This window comes from Aotus nancymaae, unplaced genomic scaffold (genome assembly GCF_030222135.1).
Source record: "Aotus nancymaae isolate 86718 unplaced genomic scaffold, 86718_ANA_hifiasm-v0.15.2.pri h1tg000077l, whole genome shotgun sequence".
Classification (NCBI taxonomy): Eukaryota; Metazoa; Chordata; class Mammalia; order Primates; family Aotidae; genus Aotus; species Aotus nancymaae.
The window spans coordinates 10,912,323-10,933,696 of record NW_026988492.1 but is presented as its reverse complement, the minus strand read 5'-3'; the positions used below and the strand labels follow the sequence as shown (position 1 = coordinate 10,933,696).

Here is a 21,374-nt window from a genome sequence, read left to right as displayed (position 1 = left end):
TCTCATCCAAAATCTTGCAAACTGGGTAGCAATATCCAAAATATTTCAGAGGCCTTTTAATTATTTTATAATTTATATATTTGTTTTTATTTTTATTTATTTTTTCTTTTGAGATGGAGTCTCAATCTGTTGCCCAGGCTGGAGTGCAGTGGTGCAATCTCAGCTCACTGCAACTCCACCTCCCGAGTTCAAGCAATTCTCCTGCCTCAGCCTCCTGAGTAGCTGGGATTACAGGCACACCCTACCATGCCTGGCTAATTCTTGTATTTTAGTAGAGACAGAGTTTCACTATGTTGACCAAGCTGGTCTCGAACTCCTGACCTCATGATCCACCCGCCTCGGCCTCCCAAAGTGCTGAGATTACAGGCATGAGCCACTGCACCCGGCCGAGGCCTTTTTATTTTGTTCAAAGACAAGAATTTTCAGGTGAAGCCAAGTGTCTTGATATACTCATCTTTTTGTTCTAACAACCACAGACTGATGGCAAGAGTTCTTATTCATTCGTTGTAACAAAATCCCTTAAGAACTTCTACTTGGCCATTTTTCGTAGTATAACTGGAATTACTCTATTTGTATAAGAATAATAAAACTATATTTGGAACTATATTCTAATACACTTTTCAATTACATCCCCCAATGAGTCTGAATTCTCCAGATTAGATTTTAGAGAATTTTGCTTACTACAGAGAGATCCAAGCAATGGATTATTATTGCTAATTTCTTCTCAACAAGATCCAGTGACCAGCAAATAATTCAAGATATATTTTCATGTCCTGTTGCAGTACCTACACTGTGCATGCACAAATTGTCTGCCTTCTTATATATAACTTTCTTAGAGTGCTCTTTTCTTCTTCTCTCTCACGTTCAGAAAGGGGAAAGAAGAGAGCAAAACTATAGTCATTGAGACAAAGATTTCGGAGAAGAAGAGCAGAAAAGATGAATACAAATGTTTGGAACAGGGATAGAACTGGGCCAATCCAGTGGGAAGGAAGGGCTGTGAACTGTGGAACCAGGGGTGACCAGAAGCCTTGTTTGGTGTCCTGGAGGACCAAAGTGGGAATATTGCACAATGGGACTCAAGGAAAAGAGAGGGATAGCGGGAGCAGCTTAGAACTTTCTGTCCCAAACAGTAAACTTATTCACATAGAATTGAAAACTGTTGCATACACAGAAAGAGAGTAGCCATGGAGAGAATGGGCTATGGAGTTAGGCTGACTGGGATTTGGGAATCAGACTCTGCCACTTAGAATGTGATTTTGGACAATGTATCTAACCTTTAAGAGCGTCAACTTGTTTATCTGCAAGATCAGGCTAACAGTGCCCAGCTGGTAGGGCTGTCCTGAGGATAGCATGAGATAAGGTATGGGGAACAATGCTTGGCACTCAGTGTAAGCTAGTTACCTCCCCTAGTTAATTCAAATTCACCAGATTTGACCCTAGAGAACTTCACTACAGAGACATTCAGGCAATTGATTATTATTACCATTATTCCAATAATAATTTGAAGCAATCAAACAGCTATGTTTATGTTATTGGGTAAAATAATCACTCCTTGACCTGGTCACTGGTTTATGTAAGTGGAAGGATCCCAGACTTTGAAGTCAGACTGACCTGGGTTCAAATCCTGAGTCCACTACTCACTAGGAATATTATTTTAAATCTAGAAAGTCGCTTTCCTTCATAGTAATGTGTGAGATCACTTCTAGCTTCCTAGAGATTTGTTGTTATTAAAAGTGACAGCAATAGACCTAGTATGGTGCCTTGTTAAAGTGCCGGGTAGTTGGTACATTGTAGTGATTTTCAGTTTTCAATACTTCACAGTTTTGATGTCATTCAGTGGCCAGTGGAACTCAGTGTGGTGAGTGAAGAAAATGTTGTCCTAAGTATTAAACAAAAGAAGAACTCAGAGTAGGTAAGAATTTGTACAAAGTTTTATGATGAAGTGGTCACAGAATGAACACTAGAACCTCTGATATAGATTAGCAGAGGTGGGCCACTATTCTCTACTCATCAAGAACTTATAGCTTTATATTGTTGGTAAAGAAGCAGCCCAGAGATCAAATAGCTTCCCCAGAAACCCAGACCTCACCTGACATCTAGGCCGCTCATCTCTCCTGGGTTATACCATTCCAGTGGACCACTTTAATGCCCAAAAGAGCTTGAAAAAGAAACTTAAAGTTAATTAGTTCATAACTAATTGAACTCAGCACAACAAATAATTTAAATTGTATGGATATAGCCAATATTTTAAAAGTTTAACAGCATGGGCATTTCAGGGCAAAAACCCAACAGAATGTTTACAATATATTTTAATGGGGACATAGTTCACATTTTAATAACCTGGCTACTAAATGATGGTCAAAACTCAATAATGTGTTTGTGACATAAGTGTGTTCGATGACCTTTTTCCATACTTTAATCCATCATTTTCCTTCTCCTTAAAATATGTTTCTCAGGATCCTAAGAGGAGTTTATAGAAACAAATTTCGATTGGGAAAAATACTGTTGTAACCAGTCGCCTTATTCTGTGAGCACCCAGTTTTCTAGCATCAACTAAATCACCGCAGTTTCCTGCAGCATAGAAATCTACCAAGTGCAGGGGAGGGTTGCAATGTCAAGTCCATTTTCCTGGGTCCCCAAATCCCAAAACATTGCTCCACAGAAGAGGTGCCTCTCAGCCTTGTCCACAGTTTTGAAGTCTTCAGGCTTCAGAAATTCTCTTTAGACAGAAATCTTTATGTTGGGCAATTCATGCTCACCAGTGGCCCAGCCTCTCCTACCTGTCCTTACTCCCATGACTATGCCCATGTCTTGTTTGGTGTGGCTGAGGGCACCAGGCATCTCTGTACATCAGGCTCTTGGAGCGACATAGCCACGGCAGCTGCATGTCACTCCCTAACAAAGGGATCAGAGAGGCGAGTTTGCAATGCTTCAGCTTTTCATTCAGCCTCTCTCATTCTCAACTGGCCCCTCTTCACTTCCTTCTGCCTCTGACTACCTAAGCCAACTCTTATTTTCATGGTTGACTTAGTCGAATGTGTTTACTTTCCTTCGTAGTGTCCGATTATATGTTTTGGGGAAAATACTGGAAAACTGACGTTAACTTGAACTCAAACTTTGGATAACTCTAAAGCCCTTTGTGTAATTACAAAGCATCCTGAGCCAGGCTGTATATCATTTTTTGTTTTTCCTTCCTTTTTTTTTTTATCCACATGCGTTTTTAATTACTCAGTTAGCAGTTAAAGTGGGAGCAATTCCGTATGACTTGTATTTTACAGATGGAGATTCTGGGGTCCTAAATTTGTGGCCGATTGCACTGTGTCCTGGAGACAGAGCGGAACCACAACCAGAGCCCCTGGGACTCACCCCTGAAAGACTGCATTACTTCTCCGTGGAGTCCTCCTCCTCCTCCTCACTTTCTTTTTAGGTAACGTTTATCTTTTTATTAAATCGTAAAATGAGCATCATCATGTTGGCAGTAAATGAATTATGAGGTAAAGTCCTATCTATAAAACTTGGCTTCTGTTCATTCCCTCTCTGAGCCCAGTGGAACAAAATGTCCAAATGAACCCTGCAATCTTCCCACAGGTTTTCATTCTGATATGCAGCTCCTTTATTTTTTAGCCATTCTTCCTTTGGTCTTGCAGACAGGGTTAGTGGCTTATGTGTTATTTTTCAGACCGTGTATTGATCCATTTATATGCCTGTCTTTGTGCTCAGACTCTGGCTCAAAGCCATGATAATGACTAAAGAATATGAAAATGCTCAGAGAACATGAACTTTTTGGCAAAGGATATAGGGAACTGTGTAGATACCTGATGACTGTCTGCGTCTATGGAGGGAATAGAATGAATCAGAAATAAGAGTCCCTTTTGGGCCTGCCCAATTATATCATTCTGATCAAAGTCAGGATCCCATAAAAGGACTAAAATTAATTTTCCAGTTTCATTGCGATCCCTTTGCTTTGCCCAAATCAGCCTAAATGGCCTTAAGTGTCTGAAATGGTGAGATGACTCAATCCCCAACTTTATCGTATTCATTCAGCCTAAATTCTGCTCGTAAATCCACTAGTTCAATATTTTATGCTAACAAAAGCTATTAACATTTTGCATTTTCTCCCATTACAAAAGTTTTCATACAGACCTCAACATTCTGACTGCAAGATGTAAAATTTTGATATTGGATCCAAAGGAAGGTAGGGAATTAGATAGATAGACAGATAGATAGATAGACAGACAGACAGACAGACAGATAAATAGAGAGATAAATGATCAATCTTGTCTCAATACCATCTTCATTCAACTTGGTTTTTGGTTTAGTGAGCTGTATAATTCAGCACTGAGCCACATCACAGAGGGATGGAAGGCCTTAGCCATCATGGTCAGAGAATCATTGTCAGGAAGCATTGAACTTAGCTTCCTGAATGTCAGAATGTTTGCACCAGCTCTGAAACAGGAAGTTCACTGAGTGATGGCAAAAGTTCCCTGAGTGATGGTAGAAAGCTTGCAAAATAGCTTCTGAATTCAAGCAACCAAAGAGGCTGTTTCCCCTCCTTCTGTAAAGTGACACTGTTAGTAGAACACCATCAGATGAAGGAGGGCGTGTGGGTGCTGGATTCTGTGCAGCTAGAAATCTGGTAGGTGGGTCCTGTTTAGTCTGTGCCAGAAGCCAAACAGGCCTCAGAAAGGGAGTTCAGGAGTCTTCTTAGCTCCCGGTGATTTACTCTGACTTTCCTTTGTAAGCATATGGATTCTATTTTCTGCTGTCTCTATAAATACTGTTGTGACTGTCTCTGCCAAACCAGCTACCTTTCTCACCCCAGGGAGAAGCCAGGGATCAGACATTCCTACGCTACCGCCCCATTAGACGCTGCTGTAACACGAGGGAGCAGAGCTGGCAGTCAATATGATGTGTGTATTTGAATCTTTAAAGAGCTAGGCTAAACTTAGGGTCAGTGGACTACCATAAATAACCTGTGTTCCTCTCTCTTTGTGTGGTTTGCCCTGGAATGCCTTGTGCTTTAGCGTTGTACAAGCAGCAAGAGATCAAAGAGTCAACCTTTTATGGATGCATAGTTCATTACAAAGTCATCCGTGGGAGGCGACCCTGGCAAAAGCACTAATCATTCTCTCCTGTGACTGTTTTGTTGCCTGAATTGGGATTGGAGGGCACTAAAAGAACTTGCAACCACTTTAAGTCATTTTAAAGAATAAAATAAAGATGGAAATTCATTTTTAAAGGAGGGCTAAAACTTAACTGGCACCTTTTTTGGGTATAGAATGTGGTAGGAGGAAATAGGAAGTAAAGGAGTTGACCCACTACCACATGGAAGAATAATAGCAAGCAGAACAGAATCCTGTGTAATTTACTTACCCTAGGGTAAGCATTAAGAGAACCTTTGATAAGCAGAGCAGAACATCTACAGGGATTTTTAAAGCCCAAACTAGATAATGTATCTGAAAACCAGACTTGGAACTAGTTTGCTAGAATATAAAGAATAAATGTGTTTCAAATTTTAGCACTGACGATATTGCAAACCCAGGATTGTACATAATCACAATGCTACCAAACAATAGTTACTATTTATTCGATGTCTGCTGCATGCCACATGCTGTGCAGTGTGTGTGATATCTTTTCATCTCACAGCCATGCACGGGGATGATGTGTTGGTATCACCACTTATACACAGGGAAACAGGACCCTGCAAAGTTGAAGTGCTTAGCTCAAGATCACACAGTCACTAAGTGGTAAGGTCAGGATTTGAACCGAGCTCTGGAAGGAAGTGGAAATGACCACCACTTAGCCTGTAGTTAATATTTCTGGCTCCTGACACTTTTTCTAGTCTCTGTTGCAGGAGTTGTTAGAACTCTTTTGCTTTCTGAGCTTGGGAGTTTTGCTCTCAAAGACTTATTCTGTGATTAAGACTTACTTTGTCTGAGCTGACTGTGTATCTGTATGGGGTCTCTGTCCTTGTGGTTGGCCATAGGCAGGCAGACTTAATCACTGATACTCATAAAATATATTGCATAGCTAAGGCCTTTGATCTGGCATTTTGGAAATTAGGGACTGGATATCTTATAAAAGAATGTCTGTTGCATGCTTGATCAATTACAGTGATAGTTAAGATTAAAACATTTTCTCAAATGTATTATTTTAACAGGAATCATGTTCTAATTTCCCATTCTTTAGGTGACTTTACGTTTAATAAAACCTGAACTGTATGAACCTTTAAAAAAAATGACAGGGTAAAATGCAAAAAAAAAAAAAAAAAAAAAAAAAAAAGGCAATGATTACAGTCAATAAAGTCTCAATGGCTCTGTATCCCTCAGAGCTTGTGCTCTTGTCATAGATAAAGCCTGAGTCACAGAGATGCCACAAGATCAAATGACTAAGATGACTGGGAAACTACGATGCTCTACAAATGGAACCTTCTTTCTGTTCTCAGTGATACCACCTTTTGTTCAACCCATCTCTTCCTGCTGTTTTAAAATAAAAAGGGTTTTAAAAGTCAGAAACAGAAGCAAATAACTGATCGATTTTTTTTTTTACCGATTTCATAGCAATTGAAAACATCATCCAAAATACTGTAGATCTTTCCCCCCTTCAAGTTTTCTTGAAAGATTTCACACGTGCAGTGTAAGAAATTGTGAGTCAGCCTTCTCCAATCCTGACTTTAAGAGTTGCAAAAATCATCTGCCAGGGATCACATATGTTCTCGGTTCCATGAGAGGAAGAAAACACATTTGCTGGAAGAAAAAAAAAAAGGAAACTTTAAAACCAGTGGAGTTAGAATAAAGACACTTGCATTCTGCTAACTTCTTTTCCTCTCCGGGGCCTGAAGGTTTTTCTAGCCCTGGACAGGATGCGAGGCATCTGTCACCCGAATACCCCCTTTCTGGTATGGGGACACCAGCTGGTCATGGAAGGAAAGCAAAGGAAGTGCAGAATGACCAAAAGATGAGATTAGGATGCAGAAACAATAAATCTACAGCAACTACTTTTTGAAGACAGTATACCTAGCATCTATAAGTCCAATCTCTCCTTAAGACCTTGCAACAATCTAGTATGATTTCCGTCTGCAATTGATACATGACCTTTAGCAGACTAAGGCACTTGGGCTAAGGTCACACAGCTAGTGAGTCAGGTAGAGAAGAATACCAGAGCCTGTGAGTGTAGTATTTCATGTGTAGCATTACCTATGGGATCTCCAGAACATCAGATAGGTATTTCCATCTAAGAAATTGTCTTCAGCCGGCACAGTGGCTTACGCCTATAGGAGGCTGAGGCAGGAGAATCACTTGAGGCCAGGAGTTTGAGGCCTGCCTGAACAACATAGCAAGACCCCATCTTTATAAAAAAAAATTTGAAAATTCACCAGGCGTTGTGATGCATGCCTGGAGTCCCAGCTACTCAGGCAGCTGAGGTAGAAGGATCACTTGAGCCCAGAAGTCCAAGGCTACCGTGAGCTATGATCGTGCCACTGCATTCCAGCCTGGGTGACAGAAAGAGATCTTGCCTTAAAATTAAATAAATAAAATTGTCCTTAACAAAGCAGAGAAAGAGCCTCTTAACACGCTAAAGCTGCAGATTACTGGCAAGTACTCCTGCCTCCATGTTAACATCACAAAAACCAGATTCAAACAAGTTGTGAGTTTCTCTTGAAACAAAAGAAATCAATTACAAGGGAAATGGAACTCTCAACTGAGCACCTTGACTTAAGAAATTTAAAATTCATTTCATGATGCTTTGCCCTTCTTCACCTCTCACTGAAGCAGTTCTGTTCTTCAGTAATTGGTATAGGGTTGTTCTCATGGGTTGACAGTCAGTGTGTTTTTATTTATTAAATGGTGTAAGTAAAAATTGATGTGATGGAACAACCGTGGCAGCTTCCACCATAGAACAAAGGCTTTTCTAAACCAGCATTTCTCCCATAACATCTGGGTAGATGTTTCATGTGGGTTTTCCTTCCCCAAGTATCCAATGGCATGATTTCACCTTCAGAAGGAAATGACAGTGACATTTCATTTGACCAAGAAAAAAAAAAAAAGGAAAGAAAGAAACCTTTCTACATTTAACAGAACCCAGAGGCAACTTGAAAAACACTTTGAAAGCTTATTTCCATTTTACGATCTAAAGCAGACCTAAGGTATATCTGTAGACAGGTGGTGCTGGTTGCAGCTCTGCTGTGAGTCTTCATGAAAAAGATTATGTTGACTTTCTGAGAATATTTCAGGATTCAACATCACAAATGCCTCCAAAATGGTGATTTTAAACTCCCATTGAAACGGGTCACAATATAATTCCTAAAGAGAAAAACCAAGCCAGGTAAACCTAGGATCTTGGCTTCACGTCCAACCTCACAATTTGAAGCCCAAGTCATTCTTGCAATTCTCCAAGACCTCTAAGCCCATCCTCGCTAGCCACAGCCTGGGGCTTCCTTGATCCTGCTAAAACTGAGCCAAGAAGCAAAATCTCAGTGAGTGTCATTTTGCATAGAACTACTAAGCAGGATAAAGAGAGGCAGTAGGAAAGGCATTCCCCAGTCACAGAAAAGCAGGGTGTCTGATTATAAGATAGTAGTCTCTTCCTTCAAGGCTAGTGGGTAAAATTCTCCCTTGTGCCTTTGAATGAGGGATTTCCCCTAAACACAATACTGAAGTTTGTGTTAGTTGTTGGAATCCTGGAGTCTGGGGACTTTTATGAAGGCAGAACTTTCAGAGGAAGCTGGAATATAATGCCTATTATAGTGAACTGTAACTTAGAAGTAGCCAAGGTTTTTTTTTTTTAAAAAACACAGCTTTAACAAAAATTTAAACTTTGGTTGGATTAAGCTATTACTGATTTCATGCCTCTGTTGGTAGAAAATACACCTTTTTTAAAAATAGAACTATTTTGGGGGGATCATAAATAACATTCTAATTCATATCATTTTTATGATTTAAATACAGTTGACCCTCATTACTTGTGGATTCTGTATCTGCAAATTCTAATACTCACTAAAATGTATTTATAATCTTCAAATCAGTACTCATGGTACTTTTGCTGATAAGCACAGAGTGATAATAAATTTGACTCACTGAAAGTACCTTATAAACAAGTGTCCCTTTCATGATCTATTTAGTGCCATATTTTTTGCATTTTTATGCCTTTTGCATGTTCGGTGGTGATTTCACTGTTTAAAAATGACCCCATAAGCAATGTACTGAAGTACTGTCCAGAGTATCTAAGCACAAGAAGGCTAAGATGTGCCTTACAGAGAAAAAATATGCTTGTTAGATAAGCTTTGTTTGGGCATGAGTTATAGTGCTTTTGGCCATGATTCAATGTTAATCAATCAAAATATATATATAGAATATGTATGTTATTTCAATATACATCAATATATATTAATTATATATTGATAAGGTGCCTTTAAGCAGAAACACACGTAAAACAAGGTTATGCATTAATCAGTGGACAAAAACCAAAGGCTCATAGCAACCAAGCCCTGTATTTCCTCTAGGAGCCATGATTCAGTATTTGCTAATTCAGTGTCCATGTCAATGTTATAGATCATAATTAGTGTGAATAACAGAATCGAATGCATTTCATTGAAAGCTCTGTGCCATCTTGTTACTTGAGTGGCTCTGTTGTGTGTGGGCACAGTCTCCACTTATCTTTAATGTGACTCCGAAATGTCCTGCTCTGTTCAGGACCAGGTTTCAGGTAAGTTAGGAGTTACATAGACTGGATAAGAATCCAAATAAATCTTACACCTGAGTCAAAGAATGGGAAGCCAGTTCTGGAGAGTGGTGAGAGAAGGGAAACTTGGCCATGGGCTACAGGAAGTGCCGCCATATGAGGAAGAAGGTTAGGGTATGGAAGAAGCTGAGGAGAGAAAACCAATGGTAGAAGGAAAGATGTGTGTGCTCACAGTGATGCTGAGAGTCAGCACCTTAGACGATGCTCTTAACTATGGGATGTGTCGCTGTCTGAGAATATTCAACATTACTCCTTCCACCAAAGTGTGGAACAGCAAAATTAACATGTATACAATGTCATTTGTTATACTTTCTTTACAGGCAGTAGGTGAGATACCAACACATTCTGCAGAGCTTAATGACATCATTTTAATGTAAATCGAGTCTGTTTATTTGTTTTTCCTGTTTCATATAAGGTTATGACTTTTTGTCTCCTAGCTACCCAGAAAAGGCCATTTTGATTTTGGATAAATAGCATCTGTAGAAATGTGTTTCTTAAATAAAGGGTACTTGCATGCACTTAAAGTTAATGGACTTTAATAATCTATTTAATATGCTCTGGCAGGAAAGATGTTTTTGCTAGCTACCATGGAGAAACTATGTGTTCTCATATTCATGCATAAGGTAATTTGTCTTATAGGCAGAAAAGAGAGTTTACAATTTGATATAAACAAATCACTGCTTTAAACAGTGTAGGAGAAAGTACACTACTTCAAAAATAATTGCTTGTTTACATGCATTTACTTGTTGGAAACAAAAGACTGAAATGAGAGCTCCTCTGTCATTAGTCTGTTATGTGAAAAAATGAGAAAGTGCGTATAAGGACCCAGAGAAGTAGAGAGAATTTCCCATAATGCCATGTGGACATGATAAATTGTACCATTTTGCCACTTAATGATATATTAGATCAATACAGCATCTAACTCATGAGCTTTAGCTAGAAATTTCAAGTCTGATGGAAAACATTTTTTTTAGTATCTTAGGAAAGATTCTTAAAACTTTAGAAAAAATTAGTGTTTTTGAAATTTGGCCAAGTTATATCTTCACACATGAAAAATGTACTATATTTTTCTAGGAGTTTGAAAGTCATTTTGAGAACTGAGAGTTTTTCTAAGCAGCATTAAAACTACACTGAATTGCTGTTAAAGGCTAATAGTCATACCCTTTCATATTGTTTGGAGAATTAAACAGAATAAAGCACATAGAAAAATTCATACAATATCTTTGTCAAAAATATTATAGTAATATTCTTGGTACAGTAAATGTTCGTCCTAAAGTAGCATGTAGTTATCAAAATTGTCCTAAACAAAGTATTGTTTTCTGTTGGCTGTCACTGATACAATCATGCCACTCTTGGAAACTGATAAAAACAACAAAGTAAATGGCAAAAAGAAATGAAATGTTGAGGACTACAATAATGCTTTCCTGATTCTTCCGAATCACTTCCTATAAAGGGCTGTACAATGAGATTGCTTAGTGTACATGTGTATCTGTTTTATTCATTGGTAATTAAAATTAACTTTTTAACAAGGAACCTCAAAATATCAGTAGCTTAAAACAATAAAGGTTTATTGTCGATGTGATCCTTCCATAAGAATGAGGTGGCTGTTCTTGGGGTTTCTCTTAAATCATTTCTTCCATGTTGCAGCCATCCAGTCTTAATAGAAGAGAAAGATTTTATATGATTGTTAGGGAGGTTTATGGCCAGATCTAGAAATGCAACGTAAGGCCAGACACTGTGGCTCACGCCCGTAATCCTAGCACTTTGGGAGGCTGAGGCAGGTGGATCACCTGAGGTCAGGAGTTCGAGACCAGCCTGGCCAACATGATAAAACCCTGTCTCTACTATAAATACAAACTTAGCCAGGCATAGTGGCGGGTGCCTGTAGTCCCAGTTACTCGGGAGGCTGAGCCAGGAGAATTGTTTGAACCCAGGAGGCAGAGGTTACAGTGAGCCGAGATCATGCCACTGTACTCCAGCTTCGGCCACAGAATGAAACTCTGACCAAAAACAAAAAATAGAAACACAAGGTCCACTCCCATTTTTTAGACCAGAACCTAGTCCTAAGGCCATAAAGTAACTTCAAAGTGTTCTAGGAAGTGTTCTTTTCTTCTTTGCATGGGGTCAAAAAACAAGATATGCTTTCTTGATTCTTCAAAAAAAATAAAAATAAAGGTTTAAACTTCCCAGTATGTTCAGTTTGTTTCTTAGCCTGCCATTTAATGAGCTAAACAATTTACTGGAAGAGGAAAATAAGGTTCCATTTGACATCTTAATTTATGTATCTCAGCAAGCATAATTGAGGTAGGTGTTAAGCACAGCTAAAGTTGCAGGGTGTTCTCTGAAGTTTCCCTGGTGATCTAACCAGACCTTCTGGTTACGTTCTCCTCTAGGCTGCTATAGTAACATTTATCAAACATCCTTTCTTTCTATATATTGTGTCTGTTATCTTCCTGTTTTAAAGAATGCAGTTTTCCTCTGCTTTGTGTAGCTACTTATTTCTTTGTTCAGTTCTTGTATTCTTGCATTTATATTTTCAGCCTGGCTTCCTAGGGGTCATCCCTGTGTCTTCTCAGCCCAGTGGTCAACCAACAAATGGGCAAAGATTATACTCAAACACCTTCGGTACAAAGTATACAAATTAACTGGAAAATTACCCTGCAGCCTATATTCAGAGAAAAATGATGTTCAATGAAACTAACTTACAGAGTCAGCCAGGATGTTAGACTTAGCATAGATGTCAACACAACTATTAAAATTATGTTTAAAGAATCCAAGCTAAGCTTCTTATGTTTAGTAATATTGTATAGAGTAGTATATTGTCGTATAGCCTAATATTGTAACTAGTAATAAAGGACGTGTGCTCTAGAGTCAGGCTGCAAGGGTTTGGATCTTAGGTTCATTACTTATTTGCTATTTACCTTACCTAGTTATTTAACCTCTTTCTACCTCAGTTTCCTCATGTAAAGATAAGCATAGTAACTAAAGTACCTATCTCATACCTTTACTTTAATGACTGAACATGATAAAATATATAAAGCACTAAAACTGGCAAGCATTATAACAAAACATGCAGTTAGCCCTCAGGAGATGCTAAATATTATGGTTAATACAGTATAAAACTATGCCTTCATTTGCTTGAATCTTCTTTTGCAGGTAGCATTATAAGCTGACCCATAGTAGGTCACAATAAATGTTTACTGAATGAAATCACGAATAGTTTGCTTGGTTGGTTAGTTTATTTATTTATTTTTTAGTTTTTTAGATTTTTGTTTTGAAACAAGATCTCACTCCATTACCCAGGCTGGAGTGCAGTGGCACAGTCATAGGCCACTACAGCCTTGAACTCTGGGGCTCAAGTGATCCTCCCACCTTAGGCTTTCAAGTAGCTGGGACTACAAGTGTGTGCCACCACACCCGGATGACTGTTAACTTTTCTGTAGAGACAGGGTCTTGCTTTGTTGCCCAGACTGGTCTGGAACTCCTGACCTCAAGCATTCCTCCTGCCTCGGCCTCCTAAAGTGCTGGGATTGCGGACATGAGCCACCGTGCCCGGGCAGAAATCATATTTTTGATGCATGAAGTAGAGAGCCTTCCACTTCAGTGTAAGGGGACTATAAAAAAATCCTTCCCCAATATAATTCCTCTAGTTCCACACAGATGTCAACCTTAATTAAAATATAATCTTTTTATTCACGATTAAGAATCAATGTTAAATGCAAATAAACCTGAAAAAGTAACATATTAGCTTAAATTCAGACTAGAAGTTACCATTTAAACAATACAGTATACTAAACTTTAAGAGAAACACCTCCTAATACAACATATCTAAAAAGCTGGATAAAAGTTAAAAATTTAATTTTATATGTATAACTGCACTGTTGTAAAAGTAGAACTTCTGTGAAGTCCAGAAATTATATGAAAGCGCAGTTCCACAGAAGCACAGCCACTTACCCTGGGGAGTTTATCTTTGGCTTGTGACCCAGACCTGGGTTGCAGTGGTCTCACCAGGGGATAAAAAACAAAGCCTAAAGATCAACATGGAACAGCATACATTAAAAAATGTATTCCTTCAAAATGTCTAACTACAACCCTACCATGTTACCTTTGTAGACCCCCAAAAAGGTAACATGTGAGTTTAAAGTGGCCTCAAGTTGTTTGTTAGTATCCCAGCTTCTTTCTGCTTTACAGAAGAAATGTAAATTCTTTCTGGAAGAATGCAGCTTAAACCCAAGCTTCATATTAAAAAAAAAAAAAAAAAAAAAAAGTTGCTTTTTTTTTTTCCCCCTTTTGAGATGGAGTTTTGCTCTTGTTGCCCAGGCTGAAGTGCAATGGCGTAATCTCAGCTCACGCAACCTCTACCTCTTGTGTTCAAGCGATTCTTCTGCCTCAGCCTCCTGAATAGCTGGGATTACAGGCATGCGCCACCATGCCCGGCTAATTTTGTATTTTTAGTAGAGATGAGGGTTTTCCATGTTGGTCACGCTGATCTCGAACTGCTGACCTCAGGTGATCCACCTGCCTTGACCTCCCAGAGTGCTGGGATTATAGACGCGAGCCACTGCGTCCGGCCAAAAATCAAGTTTCTAAGGAAAATGTGCTCCCAAACAAAAAGTCACCAAACACAAAAAAGTGAGAACGATTAGCAAAAGCCAAGAGAAACCAGAGTAGAGAATTTCAGACATAGGAGTTATCAGATCCATAATATGTAAGTTTGATCCGTAATATGTTCAAGGAGGTAAAAGCATATAGCAAGTATAGTAGAGTTACATAGCATTAAACAGTGAAATGATAATGGAAAGTAGGAACTGCATTAATCATTGGATTAGACTAGCTGAAGAGAGGATTTGTGAACTGAAAGAGCTTTTAATGATTTAAAATGCCATTTAAAAAGACAAAGTGGGGGTTATTGTGAAAGAAGTGTTTGAGGATAAAGAAAATATAGTGGGAAAGATAGAACACATTTCAGACTGAAGGTTTAGGGAAGCGGGGGAGGGCAGACTTCTGTGAAATATCCGATGGTAAATGTTTTAGGCTTAGGGGCCATAGAGCCTTGGAAATACTCAACTCTGCCATTGCAGTGCAAAAGCAGCCATGGGTAATAATTTAAATAAATGAGCCTGGCTACATTCTAATAAGATTTTATTTCTACAATGGCAGCACACTAAATTTGGCCCTTGGATGACAGTTTGTTAACTCCTAGACTAGGAAATCATAGAAAATCAGAGCATCATAAAATTTGAAAGGCGAATGGATTATACCTCAATCAAGATGACCTAAAAAGTAAAACAATTAACTCTCAAAGGAAAAAACGAAAAGGTACAATAATGGCTAAGAATTTTCCAGGAATAAGAAAACAAAACAATTCTCAGATTCAAGGACCCCAAAAATTCAAAGCAAGATTGAATAAAAATAAATCCACATCAAGATATGTTACTGTGAAACTGCATAACAAGAATGTCAAAGAGAAAATCTTAAAGTAGCCATGAAAGTCAGTAAATTCTTTCCCCCCAAATCTTGTAAACACCAGAAAAAATTGTGAAAAATAACCATATCAGTGTCCTGGCAATCAACCAAAGGCAAACAATAATTATGAAGCATTTATTTATGAGAAACTTCTAGACCTTTGGGTAAGAATAGTAGAGTCTGTGCTTTCCTTCCTGGGGTTACCCCCATCAACTAGCCATCAGCAGAAGAATGGTTGATGCTGTAGTTTTACAAGAGGAAGTCTGGCTGTGAAAATCAGCAGCTTAACTGTCAGAAGGGACTGATTTGATTTGGAATGAAAAGTGAAAAACATACTAAGTAGCATTGTCAGTAAAAGTAGCAAACTTGGTAAGAAATGAATGAGTAAAATCTACTACTCTTAAGCTTGAGGTTATGGTCTCATTTGGGTGAGCGGTGGTCAAGCAAGAAACTTAACAAGGAGATCCTGGAAGAAAGGGCTGGATACGCTTCACAGCGCCACAGCTGGTTAGGAAACATGAATGCCCTCCAGGAAGACCAGACATAGACCTGAGAAAAGTCCAAGTCAAAGCAGAGATGAAAATGCTCGAAGTTTGAACACGTTCCCCAATACACATATACACACACACAGACAGTGGAAGCCTTACCACTTGAGGCGTTTGAGTATAATCCCTGCCCAATCATTGGTTGACCACTGAGAAGACACAAGGATGATCCCTAAGAAGCCAGGCTGAAAAATATAAGAATACAAGGACTGAGCAAACAAGTAAGTAGCTACATAAAGCAGAGGAGACAGACTCCATAGATTAATTCCTAGCAAGTTTCTTGAAAAAGAAAAAAAAAAAACCTTGGGGGGAAATGTAGGAATGCTATATTTTATGATCTAACATGTTAGTTTTCAACAAAATGTACAAATTATGCAAAGAAACAGGAAAGTCTACCCTGCAACCTATACTCAGGAAAAATAGTAGTCAATGAAGCTAACTTACAGAGTCAGCCGGGTTGTTAAATTTAGCAAAGACATCAACACAACTACTGAAACTATGTTTAAAGAATTCAAGGGAAAAATGTATAAAGAATTAAAAGAACATATGACTAGTAATTGCACAAGAGATACAAAATTTCAATAGAGAAGTTGAAATTATTTTTAAAAGAATCACCTATGTATATAGAAAATCCCAAAGAACCAACAATAACAAAAATATTAAAACTAATAAGCAAATATAGCAAGATTACAGAATACGCGGTTGATATACAAAAGCCAAATGTTTGTCTGTATACCAGCAATCAACAATTGAAACTGGTAAGTAAAAACACAACATTTACATTAGCACCAAAAAAAATCAACACCTTAGGTATAAATCTAACTAAATATACACATGATCTTTATATGAAAAACTGAAAACTCAAAAAGAAATCAAAGAAGTTACAAATAAATGAAGAGACATACATGTTCATGGACAGGAAGACTCCATGTTGTCAGAATAACAGTTATTTCCAATTTGATCTACAAATTCAATGTAATCCCAATCAGAATCCCTGCAAATTATTTTGTGGATATTAACAAACTGATCTAAAGTTTATGTGAAAGGCAAAAAACCCAAATAGTCAACACAATACAGAAGGAGAAGAATAAAGCTAGAGAACTGATACTATCCAACTGCAGGACTTACTATAAAGCTGTACTAATCAAGACAGTGAGGTATTTGTAAAAGAATAGACAGACAGTGGAACAGAATGAACAGTCCAGAAATTTACCCACACAAATATAGTCAAATGATCTTTGACAAAGGAACAAGACAATTCAATGGGGAAAGATTAAACTTTTCAACATCCGGACATCAATATACAAAAAAAAAAAAAAAAAAAAAAAAAAAAAGAATCTAGACACAGTCCTGATATGTTCACAAAAATTAACTCAGAAAAGATCCTACACCTAAATGTAAAATCCAAAACTATAACATTTCTAAAAGTTAACATAGGAGAAAATATTTTAATCATTTAAGATTTAATCTTAAAAGATTGAAATTATAAAATATACAACACAAAAGCAAGAACTATTAAAGAAAAAAACTGACAAATTGGACTTTATTAAGATTAAAACTTCTGCTCTATGAAAGACACTGTCAATAGAATGAACAGATGAACCACACGCTGGAAGAAATATTTGCAAAACACATATGCAAAATATACAAAGAACACTTAAAACTCAACAGTTTAAAAAACCATACAACTCAATTTAAAAATAAACAAAAGACCTGAACAGACATCTAACCGAAGAAGATATACAGATGGGAAATATGCATGTGAAATGATTCACAATATTATATGTCATTATAAAATTACATATTAAAACAAGATACTATTACCCACCAATTAGAATACCTAAAATAATAAATTTTTAAAAATCTGACAAAACAAATGCTAATAAGAATGTGGAGTAGTAAGAGGAACTCTCATTCATTGCTGAAGAGGACATAAAATGGTCCAGTCACTTTTGAAGAGTTTGGCAATTCCTTACCAAGTTAAACATCGACTTACCATAAAATCCAGCAATTCCATTCCTGGGTATTTATCCAAATTAGTTGAAAACTTGTGTCTACACAAACACCCACACATAAATGTTTATAGCAGGTTTTTTTTTTTTTCATGATTGTCAAAATTTGGAAGAAGCCAAGATGTCCTTCAGTAAGTGAATGAATTAACTGTAGTGCCATCCTAAAAGGGAATATTATTCAGTGATAAAAATCAAAGCTATCAAGCCATGGAAAGACATGTAGGAAATTATGACTATCCCAAAAGATTCAAATATAAAACAAAGCTATATGTTAAAAGTCAGCAATTACTCATGGTCAAAACTTAACAGTCAGGAACTCAAGGATATATACTTAATCTGAAAAAAAGTATATGTATAAAAAACCTACAGCAAATATTAGAGCCAATGGTGAAATATTGAGGGAATTGTATTTATAGTCAAGAACTAGACTCAACTGCTATCATTTCTTTTCAATATTCTACTAGTGAGCCTAGCCATCACAGTAAGACAAGAATAAGAAGCATAAAGATTAGAAAGAAACAAAACTGCCATTATTTACTGTTTATCTATCTGAAAAATTCCGATGAATCCATATATTATTAGAATTGGCAATTTGGTAAAATTCTTTCATGTAGGATCAAGCTCAAAGTTAACTTTTAATACCAAGTATAGTCAAACGTGAAGAAACTGGAATTCTCACACTTTGATAAGGGAAGGGTTTGAGGCTTTATAAATATACCAATGATGAATATTTGAGTAATTCTGCATGTGGACATAAATTTTAATTTTTCTTGAGTAAAAACCTAGAAGTAGAATTGATGGATCATAAATAAATACATATAAAATTTTATAAGAAACTTCTAACTTGTTTAAATGGTGGTTGTATCATTTTGCATTGCTACCAGCAATGTATGAGAATTTCATTTGTTCCACATTCTTACCATAATTTGGTATTTTTAATTTCAGCCATTCTAATAATGTTTTCATTTGCATATCCTTCATAACTAATGATGTTGAGCATCTTTTCATGTTCATATTTGTAATCTGTAAATCTTCCTTGGTGAATTGACTTTTCAAATATTTTACCCATCTCTAATCAGTTTGTCTTACCACATTGATTTTTAAGAACTCTTAACATATTGTAGATGCAAGTCTGTTATCAGATATATATTTTGGAAAATATGTCTCAATCTATTTCTTATGCATTTCCTTACATTTAACTTTTGAAGAGCTAATGTTTTTAATTGTGTAATGTAATAATTTATTATTTTATAGTTCACATTTTTTGTTTTCTAAGAAATCTCAGTGTAACCTAAAGTCACAAAATATTCTCCTATGTTTTCTTCTAAAAGTTTGAATCTTTTTAGGTCCTACATTTAGGTCTATAATCTATTTGGAGTAGATGCTTGTGTTTGGTCTGAGATAAGCATTGAGGCTCATGTTTTGCCTATGAATATGCAAATATTCTAGTGTGATTTATTTTAAAGATTATCATTTTCCTCATAAAATATCCTTGGTACCCTCTTCAAAATTCAATTGAACACATATGTGTGGTTCTATATCTGGAATTTCTATTGTGGCCCATTGATCTATATATCTCATCTTATTCTAAACATACATTCTTGCCAACTGTAGCTGTATAAGATTTGAAATTATGAAGAGTTAGATCTTCCACTTTTGTTCTTTCTTTTCAAAATTCTTTTGGCTATTTGAGGTTTTTACATTTTTATATAAATTTTAGAATCAGTTTGCTATTTTCTACATAAAATCTAGCTAAAATCTTAATTGGGATTATAATGAATCTACAGATGAATTGGGGAACAATTAAAAGCAAAACAGTGGTAGTTTTCCAATTCATGAACATGGTATATCTCGCCGTTTATTTGTGTCTTTCTTAATTTCCCTCAGCAAAGTTTTGGAGTTTCTAGTGTACAACTCTGGCACATATCTTATTAAACTTATCTCTAAGTAGTTCACTTTTTTGGTACTATTCTAAATGATAATTTTGAATTTTAATTCCCAATTATTCTTTACTAAAATACAGAGATGCAATTAGTCTTATATATTTGCCTCATCTCCTGTGATTTTACTAAACTTACTGGTCCTAATAGCTTTATGGTAGATTATTATGGATTTTCTGTATAGACAATCATGTTATCTATAGATAACAATAGTTTTATCTTTTTCTTTCTAATTGGAATGCATTTTATTTCCTTTTCTTGCTTTATTGTACCAGTGAAAGCCATCAGTAAAATGCTGAATAGAAATAATATGGGCAAATATATTGTCTTTTTTCTCAACCTTTTTCAAATGTTAGAGCAACTTTACATTTCTGGGATATATCCTACTTGGTCATCATGTATTATCCTTTCTATATATTGCTAGTTTCAAGTTGCTAATATTTTCTTAGAGACTTTTACAGGTATGTTCATGATAACTTTTAATCTGTAGTTTTATTTTCTTATAATATCATTTTCTGATCTTAGTATCATGATAATTCTGGCCTCAGACTTTTAGAAAGTATTCCCCTGCTTCTGTGTTGTGAAAGAATATAAATAAATTTGTGTTGTATTATTCTTAAATGTTTAGTAAAATTTACCAATAAAGCCATCTCAGCCTGGAGTTTTCATCTTGGTTAGATTTTTAATCACCAATTCAATTTTTTATAGATATAGGACTATTACCTATATCTTCTTGATTGAGCTCTGGTAGTTTCTATCCTTAAAACAATTTCTAAACTTCATCTATGTTGTCAAATTTATTGGTATAAAGCTATTCATGATAGTTTATTTCAATGATTAGATCCTCTGTTTCGTTCCTGATATTGGTGATCTGTGTGATTCTACTTTTTTTTCTCAGTTAGACTGGCTTGAGTCTTATACATTTTATTAGTTCTTTTCCAGAACTAGATTTTGGTTCCATTGATTTTTTTTCCATTGCTTTCTATCATCTATTTCATGGATTTTTTTGTTCTTTTTTACTTTTCTCCTTCTGCTTATTTTAGACTGATGTTTTTCAAGGTGGATGCTTAGATTATTACTTGAGACTTTCTTATTTTCTAGCATAATCACTTATGGTATAAGGTATATAATATCATATAATGCTATAACATTACCTTTAAGCAGGCTTTAGTAACATCACTCAGATTTTTATGTCATTCTAATTATCATTCAGTTCAAAATATTTTATAATTTTTCTTTCTTCATTTTTAATCCATAGATTATTTAGATGTTGGTTGGTTAACTTCCAAATATTTGGGGCTTTAAAAAATATCTTCCTGTTACTGATTTTTAATTTTATTCTGTTGTTATCAGAGAAAATATTCCATATATCTTCATAGCTCTGTGCAGCACCTCCTCTGACTGAAAATTATGCCTTTGCCTCTCTGAACTGGGAATTCTATTTCCTCCATTCAGAGAGACTGATGAGCTCCATTTGGATGTCCCTTCCCCGCACTATGACCTGGAAACTCTTCAGACAGTAACCTGAGACATTCACTGGGCTTACCACATTTGTTTTTATTCTCTTAGCAGTCACTGTCCTGTGCTATATATTGCGCAATGTCTGAAAACCATTGTTTCATATACTTTGTCTGTTTTCCTGGCTGTTTAAAGAGGAGGGGTAATTCTGG

At 36.5% G+C, this 21,374-nt stretch overlaps 1 protein-coding gene across 1 annotated transcript in view; it reads left to right on the top strand.

The window, feature by feature from the left end:
- The window catches only part of KIAA1217 (KIAA1217 ortholog), an 807,714-nt gene that overhangs the window by 284,220 nt on the left and 502,120 nt on the right, over positions 1–21,374 (top strand). The window contains exon 2 of the mRNA XM_064368600.1: positions 3,279–3,427. The gene's annotated coding sequence lies outside the window, so the exon portion shown is untranslated. The remainder of the gene's footprint in view (positions 1–3,278; positions 3,428–21,374) is intronic.